This window comes from Ochotona princeps, chromosome 6 (genome assembly GCF_030435755.1).
Source record: "Ochotona princeps isolate mOchPri1 chromosome 6, mOchPri1.hap1, whole genome shotgun sequence".
Lineage (NCBI taxonomy): Eukaryota > Metazoa > Chordata > Mammalia > Lagomorpha > Ochotonidae > Ochotona > Ochotona princeps.
This window is the reverse complement of record NC_080837.1, coordinates 66,811,738-66,822,433: the sequence shown is the minus strand read 5'-3', so window position 1 is coordinate 66,822,433 and position 10,696 is coordinate 66,811,738. Positions and strand designations below refer to the sequence as shown.

The following is a 10,696-nucleotide window of genomic DNA, read 5'->3' as shown; positions in this document are numbered from 1 at the left end:
GGGATCCTCCAAGGGCTGTCCCCTGACTGACCGATGGCCCCCTTCTCCTGGTGTCCTCACATTGCCTTTGCCCTGTGGGCACTCAGCCCTCTTGTCTGTTTTTGTGCCTCGTGTATGGTTTCATTAAACTTGGCCTGCTTAAAGGTCTGCTCTCAGTTCAACAGGTGATGGCTCCAGTTGGGTTGTTGCCAAACCTGGATTGAGTTTCTCCCACCTGATCCAGTCTCAGCTATTTTAGGCATTTGCAAAGCGCGCGAGAGAAGGAATGTTTTTTCTCTTTCAGTTGCTTAAGTGAATAGGAAATAACTGCAGATATAAAGACTATCTCATTATACAATGCCCTTCTGAGGTATCACCGGCAAGACCTCAGTTTCTCATTCATGTACTTTCCCAAACATACAGTACCTTGTGATACGATGTGAGAAAATGCCTGTTAGTTAATGGGGCTATTTGTTACATCTTCCTACTGCAGTAAATGTTCATATACTTGGTAACTTAAAATCACAAAGCTTTGGGCCTGGCGTGACAGCCTAGTGGCTGAAATCTTCGTTTTGCACATGCTGGGATTCCATATGTTCACTGGTTGGTGTCTCGGCTGTTCCACTTCCCATCCAGCTCCCTACTGGTAGCCTTGAAAAACAGTAGAAGATGGCCCAAAGCCTTGGGACCCTGTACCTGCATGGGGAGACTTGGGAGAAGCTCCTGGCTTAACATTGGCTTAACCCTGGCTATTGTGGCTGCTTGGGGAGTGAACCACAGGATGGATGATCTTTCTCTCTGTTTCTCCTTCTTTCTGTAAATCTGCCTTTCAGTAAGATTAAATAAATCTTTGGGCACATTGCGCTCAGTAGCTAATGTCCTTGCCTTGCATGCACTGGAATCCCATATGGACACCAGTTTATATCCCGGCTGCTCTACTTCCCATCCAGCTCCCTGCTTGTGGTCTGGGAAAGCAGTCAAGGACATGCCAAAACCTTGGGACCCTGCACCCACGTGGGAGACCCAGAAGAAGCTCCCGGCTCCTGGCTTTGGTTTGGCTCAGCTCAGCTCTGGCCATTTCGGCTGCTTGAGGAATGAACCAGCAGATAGATCATTCTCTCTGTATCTGCTTTCTGTGAATCTGACTTTCCAATAAAAATAAATAAATCTTTACAAAACAAATAACAAAGCTTTACCCTGTCTCAGGATCAGAGGGCAGATCTCACACTCAGCATCGCTGGACCCCCATCAAGGCATCGTCAAAGGAGTGTTTCTTCCAGAGGCCCTGCTTCCAGCTGCTGGCATCCTCGGGTGTGTGGCCATTGCATGTCAGTCTCCGTGTCTGTGGTCATTTACCCTCGTCTATGTGCATCACTCTTCCCCTGCCTCTCTTATAAGGGCCTTTGTGATGTGTAAAAGGTGCATGTGGATACTCCAGGCTCACATCCCATCTTGGCTCACTTACGCCTGAAAAGTTTTTGTCACATAAAGTGATGCTTCTAGGTTCCAGAGGTTCGGACCTGAGGCCTTTGGTGTCCCCATTCAGTCCACTGCAGGTCGTATGTGTGACAGCCAGCCAGGGACATTTGGACCTCAGGCACCCTCTTCTCACTGGACTGCCTGCCATTGGTGGATAGACATTTGTTCCTGTAGGTGTAACCTCTGCTTGTTAGAAAGGTTCTTACCACTCTCCCTGGCCAGTGTTGTGTGAGTAGGAGGAACTGTGCAGGTTGGTCTTTGTGCTGCTAGAGTATTCTGGTCGTTAGCAAAGACATAGAAGGCAAGAAATGACTGATCAGTGAATCTTGCTTAATGGCCTTGGCCCACAGAGGTGCCCTGAGGGGTGTGTGTATAACAGTGTGGTGGAATGTCACTGTGTCCTTGTGTCGCTGTTAGAGAACCAAACATGTTCTTCCCTCAACTTTGGCATGTCTCTTTTGCCCTAGAATCAGGGACAGCCGAGTGCTGGGTGTTTGACATCATCTCACGGAAGCCTCATCCAGGGCCAGCTGTCTGTTAAGTCACAACGTGGGACGCCCAACTCCATGCCGGAGTGCAGGGGTTTGAGTACTGGGTCTGATCTCGATGTTAGCGTCCTGTCAATGTTCACCCTGGTCAGTGGTCAAATACTCAGAAAAATACACAGAGATTAAGAGCCAACAGAAAAGAAGGGAGATGTATTTTACTATGAGCTCCCGTTTTTGGTTATCACTCTCTGCAGTTCATGTTTGAAAAAAGTAAATGAAGGGAGAAGTTGATGGCTTGGATACTTGTTCTGTGCCACCTAGGTGGGAGACCTGGGTGGAATTCAGGGCTTGTAGCTTTGGTCTGGCTTAACCTTGGCTGATGTGGGCATTTGGGGAGTGAACCAGCAGATGGAAGATCTTTGTTTCTGTCTCTCTCTTGCTTGTTAAAATAATAACATAAAAGAAGTAAACAAGATATTTTAGAGAACACACATCATGTTGGCTGTGAAGTTCTTCTAACCCCAAGAGTGGGGTGAAGTACTCCTTCACCAAGCTTCTGGTCCCCAGACACTGTCTGGAGGGTGGAGGAGGAGGAGGGATACAGGAGGGACTCCTGCCTTAGCAGCTCCATGGAGTGGCCAGTGGCTTGGTCCTGTGCCACACAGGGAGCTGAGGGAGGCTTGGTTTGACTCCCAAGTCTTCCTGGAGGTCTGTTACCCTTTTTCAATCTAGGTCTCTGGGATCTGGCTATGCTGTTTGCTATTGCAGAGGTTTTAGGAAAATGTTGTAATTTAACAAATGTTATTGGCTTTGTTCTCCTGGTGCTTCTTTAATTGGGCAGCTGACACAAGCAAGGCAGGGTTTTGACGTTCAGAATAAGGGTTAGTGTTGTACTTAGATCTAAACTTGGAGTCACTAAGGACCTAGGAGGAAACTTTCCCATATCCAATTAGCATTTAAATTTGAATTTATCAACTCAGTTCTTAGGCTGGAGAATTTTCTCTTCTTTTACCATTTCCAAACAGGAACCGTAGAGACATAGAAAGTTATCAATATAATAATAAAGATGCCATCAACAATAAAATACAACTCTCTTCATGTCATTTCTTAATCTATCTTCTGTGTGTTTCTGGGCCTCTCTGTGTTCTCTGTATCCCTTCAAGCCCAGGAAAAATCACTTGATCCCTTGCCTGAAGCGGTGTTCACGGTATGCTTACCCCTGTTTGATTCAGTATGCAGAGGGCGGTTATACTTTCTCCCCAGGGAGGGCTATGTCTTTCTGGATGTTTCCTTTTTGAGTTAATTATGGCCAGCCACTGCCTACCTATATTCTGCATGTGGCTTCCATCTGGGAGATGTGACCCATGGAGTTGTGGAGAGTGGTACGTGAACGCCATCTGCTCACAGGCTGGGGTCCTGTGAGGCGCTGGTCCTTCACCTCCGACAGAAGGCAATGACAGGAGTAAATAAGTGGACGGTGACATTCCCTCTGCTTTGAGCTCTCCCGTAAGAGTCACTGGCATCCACCATACAGGCAGGCTGGAAGACACAGCCGGGAGCACTGAATGTGGGGCTCCAGGACTGCGGGCTACAGGCTAGGAGTTGGTTTTCCTGTAGACCCAGGTATTCCTCATTGTGGTGTTACTGAATTACTAACAGTTCCCCTACATAAAATGATTCCTTTCTGGGTTGATAAAAATGATCCTAAGTTGCATGATGGGATAAAAGGACTTAAAGAATGCACCCAGAGGTGGAAACTTGATTCAGCTGGTGTGCATTGGAACAACACATCTCAAGCTTAAGGTTTGGATCTTGGTAGCAGGGGAGAAAGCCGAGTTCAGTGGAAAGCTGAGTTGGTAAAACTACAAGCTGTCCTCGTGCTTAAACAGTTCCAAAGGAAACTTGCATTTGAGGTGCGGCGGGGGCTGAGGGGGGCATTCTTGTTTCCACAGCTCCTCGCTTGAGGGACCTTAACCCTTGAGGCAAGGTATTTTTCTGAGGGTTTTTTCCCAGGAAACTTTGTAATTGGTTAGTTGAATTTCGTGAGCCTGGGAGAGGTAGCAAGATAACAAAATATTAAAATAAAAACACCCAAAAAAACAGAACAAAACAAAACAAAAACAGAAAAAACCACTGGCAGACAAAGAGAAGATGCAGCCTGAGGCGGACTGTGTTCCCTGTTCCTGTCAGTTCTCACTGGTCCTGCCAAAGTCACCTTGCCTTCCGGTCCTTTCTTCTGTGGTGTTTTTGAAAAGTACAAGAATTCGGGCCCAGAGGATTGCCTAGTAGCTAAAGTTCTCGCCTTGCACTTGCTGTGATCCCATCTGGGTGCCGGTTTGTGTCCCGGCCCTGCTTCCCATCCAGCTGCCTGCTTGTATCTTGGGAAGGCAGTTGAGGACAATCCAAGCCCTTGGGACCCTGCACCCACGTGGGAGACCTGGAAGAACTCCTGGCTCCTGGCCTCGGATCAGCTCAGCTCCAACAGATGGAAGGAAGATCTTTTGCCTTCCTTCTCTCTGTAAATCTGACTGCCCCCGCTCCCCTCCGTCTTAGAAAAAAAATGATAAGGATTCATGATTGACCTCAAGTGAATTTCGTTTGTAGAAAGCTATCTACAACCTTGTTAAGCTCAACACTCGGGACTTAGTAATTTAGTGTCTTAAGCACACTGAATTTTTCTTAAAAACAGATTATGACTTAACCCAGTTTTCTTGTGCCAGGAAAATTTACATATGTCCTTAGCATGACTTGTACCTGTGAGTCAAAACACTTGACTCAAAAATCTGTTTCATTTAAGGGCATGTATAGTAACAGTGTAATTTTCAGATGTGAGGATACAATGCAGTATGCATCTCTACTTCCAGATCAAAGACAGACTCCCAATGAAACTGTTGAATATATTCTGACAATAGGATGCTGGACTCTCTGCCATTGTCCATGCCCGCAATGATGGGCTTGTAACTGTTTATGAAGAACTATACTATCTTAATAGCATAGGGGAAATCAGTGTGTGGGGGAAGGGGATTTAGAGAAGGGGATAAAGGAAATTCCAGAGCCTATGAAACTGTATCATAGAAGAATGGTAATAGCAATAACAATAAATGCAAAATTAAAATAAATGAAAAATAAAAACAAATCTGTTGTGAACAGAATTGACTAGGGAGCGTTGCAAATTATTGTTTTGCCTCAAGATGGCGCTCCTGGTGATCTTGGTCCTTGTTTGGATTTTTTATGTTGAATACAAATTTTATTATAGAAGTTACTCACAATTAGTGAATTTTCATACAGTTTTGACAATTATATGGCATCCCTTACTGTTCCAAAACCCACCTTCCCATTCTGAGCTTTATCCAAGCTTGTCTATGGGTCAGTATGCATTTGGGGGCCTTGGTCCCCTCCTTTTGTAATTGATTGTTATGAATTTGCTAGAAATTATCTGAACAAGTGATTGTTGTCTTCTAAAGGATGATGTTTCTCATGAGATGCCAGTGTTGATTCTGCTGGCATTGTCTAAAACAGAAAGGGAGTGTTTCCTGTTTTGCCAGAGCCATACATATTTTTTTTTAATATGGAACGCTTCATGAATTTACATGTCATCCTTGCACAGGGGCCACGCTAATCTTCTCTGTATCGTTCCAATTTTAGTATATGTGCTGCCGAAGTGAGCAGCATAAAATTTTTTTAAAAGATTTATTTATTTTTATTACAAAGTCAGATATACACAGAGGAGGAGAGACAGACAGGAAGATCTTCCATCCGATGATTCACTCCCCAAGTGAGCTCAATGGCCGGTGTGAGCCAATCCGAAGCCGGGAACCTGGAACCTCTTCCGGGTCTCCCACATGGGTATAGGGTCCCAAGGTTTTGGGCCGTCCTCAACTGCTTTCCCAGGCCACAAGCAGGGAGCTAGATGGGAAGCGGGGCTGCTGGGATTAGAACCGGCACCCATGGGATCTTGGTGCATGAAAGGCGAGGACTTGTAGACACTGAGCTACCGCGCCAGGCCCCATACTGTTCTGCTTCTTAGGACAAGTCACATTTTGCAAGCTCATTGGTCATTTAGCTATGTAGTTAGTAAAGAATGCAGCTGAGTGTATTTGCCTAAGGTGCCTGACGAAGAGTGTCTTGGTGCCTTCTGTCTGCGGGTGTTTGGGGCAGTCCCCAGAGAACAGAGGGATACCCAGCAAAGCATGGAGAACGCTTACAATTTGAGAACAAACTTATAAAGAGCTTTTACTCCAAGCAAGAACCTAAAATTTGAGTTTATTCGAGAAATGCTGGAACACATCCTCTATCAGCCTTACCTGTTTGATTACACCTTTCAAGGCTTAAATGTTATATCTAAGTGTGAGCCCGTGGGAAAAAATACTATTCATGAATAGTGTAACCTCTTTGACCCTTAGAAGAATAACTTCACTTTCAGGAAATATTTCTCACTAATGAAAAGAAGGCATTTGCCCCTCTAAGATACTGTTAGGAAACTGTCGGACATGGGCTTGATTCGATAGCATAGTGGTCAAAGTCCTTGCCTTGAATGCACTGGGATCCCATATGGGCACTGGTTTTTAACCCCGGCTGCTCCTTCCCATCTAGCTCCCTGCTTGTGGCCAGAGCTGCATTGATCCGAAGCCAGGAGACAGGAACTTCTTCCAAGTCTCCCTCATGGATGCAGGGTCCCAAGGCTTTGGGCCGTCCTCGACTGCTTTCCCAGGCCACAAGCAGGGAGCTGGATGGGAAGTGGGACTGCGGGGATTAGAACTGGCGCCCATATGGAATCCCGGGGCGTTCAAGGGGAGGGCTTAGCTGCTAGGCCACTGTGCCGGGCCCTAAAAAAAGAAATTGAAAATGTTATCTAGAATCTGCTGCTGTTAGGTTTGTTAAGTTACAGTATGTTAGTGACTTAAAATCTGTCAGCACTTTGGGGGGGGATCACTTTGTATTGCATCATTTTAGAATATTTGAAAAACTTTAAAATATGAACTTAACAATGTCTCAGTTCCAGCTTAATGCAAACTTGAAATACTATTGTAAATAAATAAGGTTGTCACTTGATTTGAAAAAATCTGTCTCCATTTCATGCAGACTGGGAAGTAAACTGTCCAGGCTGCATGCAATCCCACACTCAGGCACTAGGTGGTGCTCTTTGAAGGCAAACTTGGGCTTTGTCACTAAAAAGAAGGCTGGGTTCTGCTGCTGAAGCATAGTCACCGACCCCGGCGCGCTAGCCTAGCAGCTAAAGTTCTCCTCGCTTTAAAGTGTCGGCATCCCATATAGACACAGGTTCGTGGCCTGGGAAAGCAGTTGAGGATGACCGAAAGCCTTGGGACCCTGCATCCTTGTGGAAGACCCAAAGAGGCTCCTGGCTCCTGGCTTTGGATCGGCTCTGCTGCAGGCCATTGCGGCTGCTTAGGGAGTGAATCAGCAGACGGAAGATCTTCCTCTCTGTCTCTCCTCCTCTCTCTATACCTGACTTTCCAATTTAAAATAAAAAGCATAGTCACCAATTTGATTCTTGCTTAGGAGTAAGATATACAATCTGTTAACCAAGAGAAATGGAGAAGAAATGATTTATTCAGATACTCTAAAAGAGACATTACAAAAGAAATCTCAAAGCCCCTATGAATGTAGAACTTGATTGGAGCTCTGTGTTTTGTAGAATGGGCCCAGAACCCAGGAAATCATCAAACACCTGCTGGAAACAAGTAGTAATCCATTCTGTATTGAATATTTTCAGCTCATAGCGTGTATATATTTGAGTATATATCTATCCTAAATATTTATTTTCAAAGATGGAGAGAGACACTTGGAAAAGATGTTCCCTTTGCTGGTTCACTCCCGCATTGCTTGTAACACCAGGGTTGTATCAGCCTGAAGTTGGAACTTTAGATCAGCCACGGGGATAGCAGAGACCCAAGGGGTCGTTTCTGGCTGTCTCCCACAGAGCGCACTGGCAGGAAGCTAGAATCGGGAGGGAAGCTGGGACTCACGCAGGTGCCTCAGTATGGGATGTGGGTGTCTCCAGCGGTGGCTTAACTGGCTTAACTGCTGTGTCAAATACCCACCCAGACAGGTCTTGGCAATAATTGTCCTTGTTTCCAACATGTTCCTTCACATTCTACTGCCCCCATGTGGATGGAGTGGGTGCAGACACACTGGGACTGGATGGACCTTCAGCAACAAGCCACTGGGGCCACTGGCCCTGTTATCAGAACATTCTGGGGCTGTGAGCTGCTAGAAGCTGCATAGGTTCAGGAGCCCTGGGTCCCGGCCCAGCTCTTCCTCTGGGTTGTGCTGTGTCTTGCAGGGCTGGCGTTTCTGGGCAGCTGAGGGAGGGGCTCTCTTCCACTTCGCCTTCTCCTTGTGGTTCCCCCACCCAGGGCTGCTCCTCTCAGCTCTGCTGTTGGGGCTTGGCCGTGTGCCATCAAAAGGAATGCGCTTCCTTTTATTCTGATCTGTGGTCATGAGAATATTGTTATGTATTACAAAGGGGTGAAACGAGAATGAGGAAGTCATGCTAATATGATCTCAGTCATATATATACACACACACACATATAATACACTTAAATTTAGATTTATTTTCATCAGAAAGGCTGATTTACAAGGCAAGGAGAGACAGAGAGGAAGTTCTTCTGTCTGCTGATTTACTCCCTAAGCAGTCACAGTGGCTGGAGTGAGCCGATCTGAAGCTAGAAGCCTGGAGCCTCTTCCGGGTGTCCCACGCTGGTGCAGGGTCCCAAAGCTTTGGGCCGTCCTCGACTGCTTTCCCAGGCCACAAGCAGGGAGCTGGATGGGAAGTGGAGCAGCCAGGAAACAAACCAGTGCCCATATGGGATGCTGGCGCTTGCAAGATGAGAATTGGCTGATTAAGCTATCATGCCGGCCCCAAGACCTCGGTCTTCAAACAATATTGCAAGGATAGGCTCTCAGTGGGAGAGAGACTTTGGGAAATTCTTCGGTCACAGGTAATTTGGGTTTTGAAGAAGAATGTCTTTCAGCACTTTGTTGGAGAAACCACCCATCACACCATTGCTGGTGCGGGCGTGCTTGGAAAAGCACTTCCTTCTCCCCTCCCCCGTCCCTTAGCTCAACTGAATGGTGCTGTGAGCCACTTTGTACGAGGCTTCAGACAAGCAGGGAGAGTTCGATTAGTCCATCCTGAGATCTTCGTTCATTGCGTTACCAGGACTGGGGCCCTGGGACTGGGGCCTCTCAGTTTACAGCTATTGAAGTGGGTGGAGCCGAGGTCTCAGAAGTCCTGCCTCAGACTCAGTGTGGTGAGCAGAAGGCTAGATGTTTGTAAGACAGGCTGCTGCATATCCAGAGAGTGAGGTTAAGCTGGGCAGGCAACAGCGTGAGATGTGTGGATCTGGGAAGTCACAGACCATGTGTCAGTCCTGCCCCTGTGCCTAAGAGGCGATGGACTGGATTGTTTTAAAGAAAATTGCTGGGCACGGTAGCCTAGCGGCTAAAGTCCTCATCTTGCATCCGCAAGGATCCCATATTGGCACCAGTTCTTATCCCAGCTGCTCCGCTTCCCATCCAGCTCCCTGCTTGTGGCCTGGGAAAGTAGTAGAGGGATGGGACCCTGAAGTCTTTTTTTTTTTTTTTTAAGATTTATTCATTTTATTACAGCCAGATATACACAGAGGAGGAGAGACAGAGAGGAAGATCTTCCCTCCTATGATTCACTCCCTAAGTGAGCCACAACGGGCCGGTGCGTGCCAATCCGATGCCGGGAGCCTGGAACCTCTTCCGGGTCTCCCACGCGGGTGCAGGGTCCCAAAGCTTTGGGCCGTCCTCAACTGCTTTCCTAGGCCACAAGCAGGGAGCTGCATGGGAAGTGGAGCTGCCGGGATTAGAACCGGCGCCCATATGGGATCCCGGGGCTTTCAAGGCGAGGACTTTAGCTGCTAGACCATGCTGCCGGGCCCGACCCTGAAGTCTTATGGGAGACCCGGAAGAAGCTCCTGGCTCCTGGTTTCAGATCAGCTCTAGGCATTGCAGCCACTTGGGGAGTAAGCCAGTGGATGGAAAATCTGTCTCTGTTTCTCCTTTTCTCTGTAAATCTGCTTTTCCAATAAAAGCAAATAAATTTTAGAGGCAAACAAAACAAAACAAAACAAAACAAAACAAAACAAGACAAAACAAAACAGAAAACCCCTGCTGGGCTGCCCATAAGCCCAAGCTGGGAAAACTGTGAGATAGCTATTTCCAGCCTGCCTTTTCCAGGCACTGAGGGTAGGAGAGGGCCCTTCCCCTTTGCCTGATCCAGTTCTGGAGGCGTCCCCGCGCTCAGTGCAGCTACTCCACACAGTCTGTGTAACTTGAGCGTACTTAACAAACATTCTATTTCTCCTTCCATTCGTAGGTGAGAACTCGGAGTAAGCACGGCCCTTTCCAAAGGTGAGACGTGGAAGGCGACATGTTTGTGGGACACAAGCTGCCACAAAGCGTTTAATGTTCAGGACGTACCTTCAATGAAAAATCATCTGACATTATGTATAACTGTAGTTCAAATCTACTCAAAATTACTTGAAAGGCAGAGACAAAGACAAAGGAAGATAGGGAGGGAGGGAAGCAGGGAGAGTGAGTGAGTGAGCCAGTCGGCCTTCATCTTGTGGTTGATTCCCGTAAGCACACAGTTGCATGGTTTGGCCGAGGCCTAAGCAAGGCATGAACTCATTGCAGGTCTCAGTATCCCGGTGAGTGGGAACCCAGCCACCTAAGGCATCCCTTGCTGCCTCCCGG

At 47.1% G+C, this 10,696-nt stretch overlaps 1 non-coding gene across 1 annotated transcript; it reads right to left on the bottom strand.

The window, feature by feature from the left end:
- Nucleotides 1-5,508: 5,508 nt before the first annotated feature.
- On the bottom strand, nucleotides 5,509-5,615 carry LOC118759285 (U6 spliceosomal RNA). Its single transcript, XR_004996089.2, has one exon. It is a non-coding gene; the product is annotated as a U6 spliceosomal RNA (small nuclear RNA).
- Nucleotides 5,616-10,696: the final 5,081 nt, after the last annotated feature.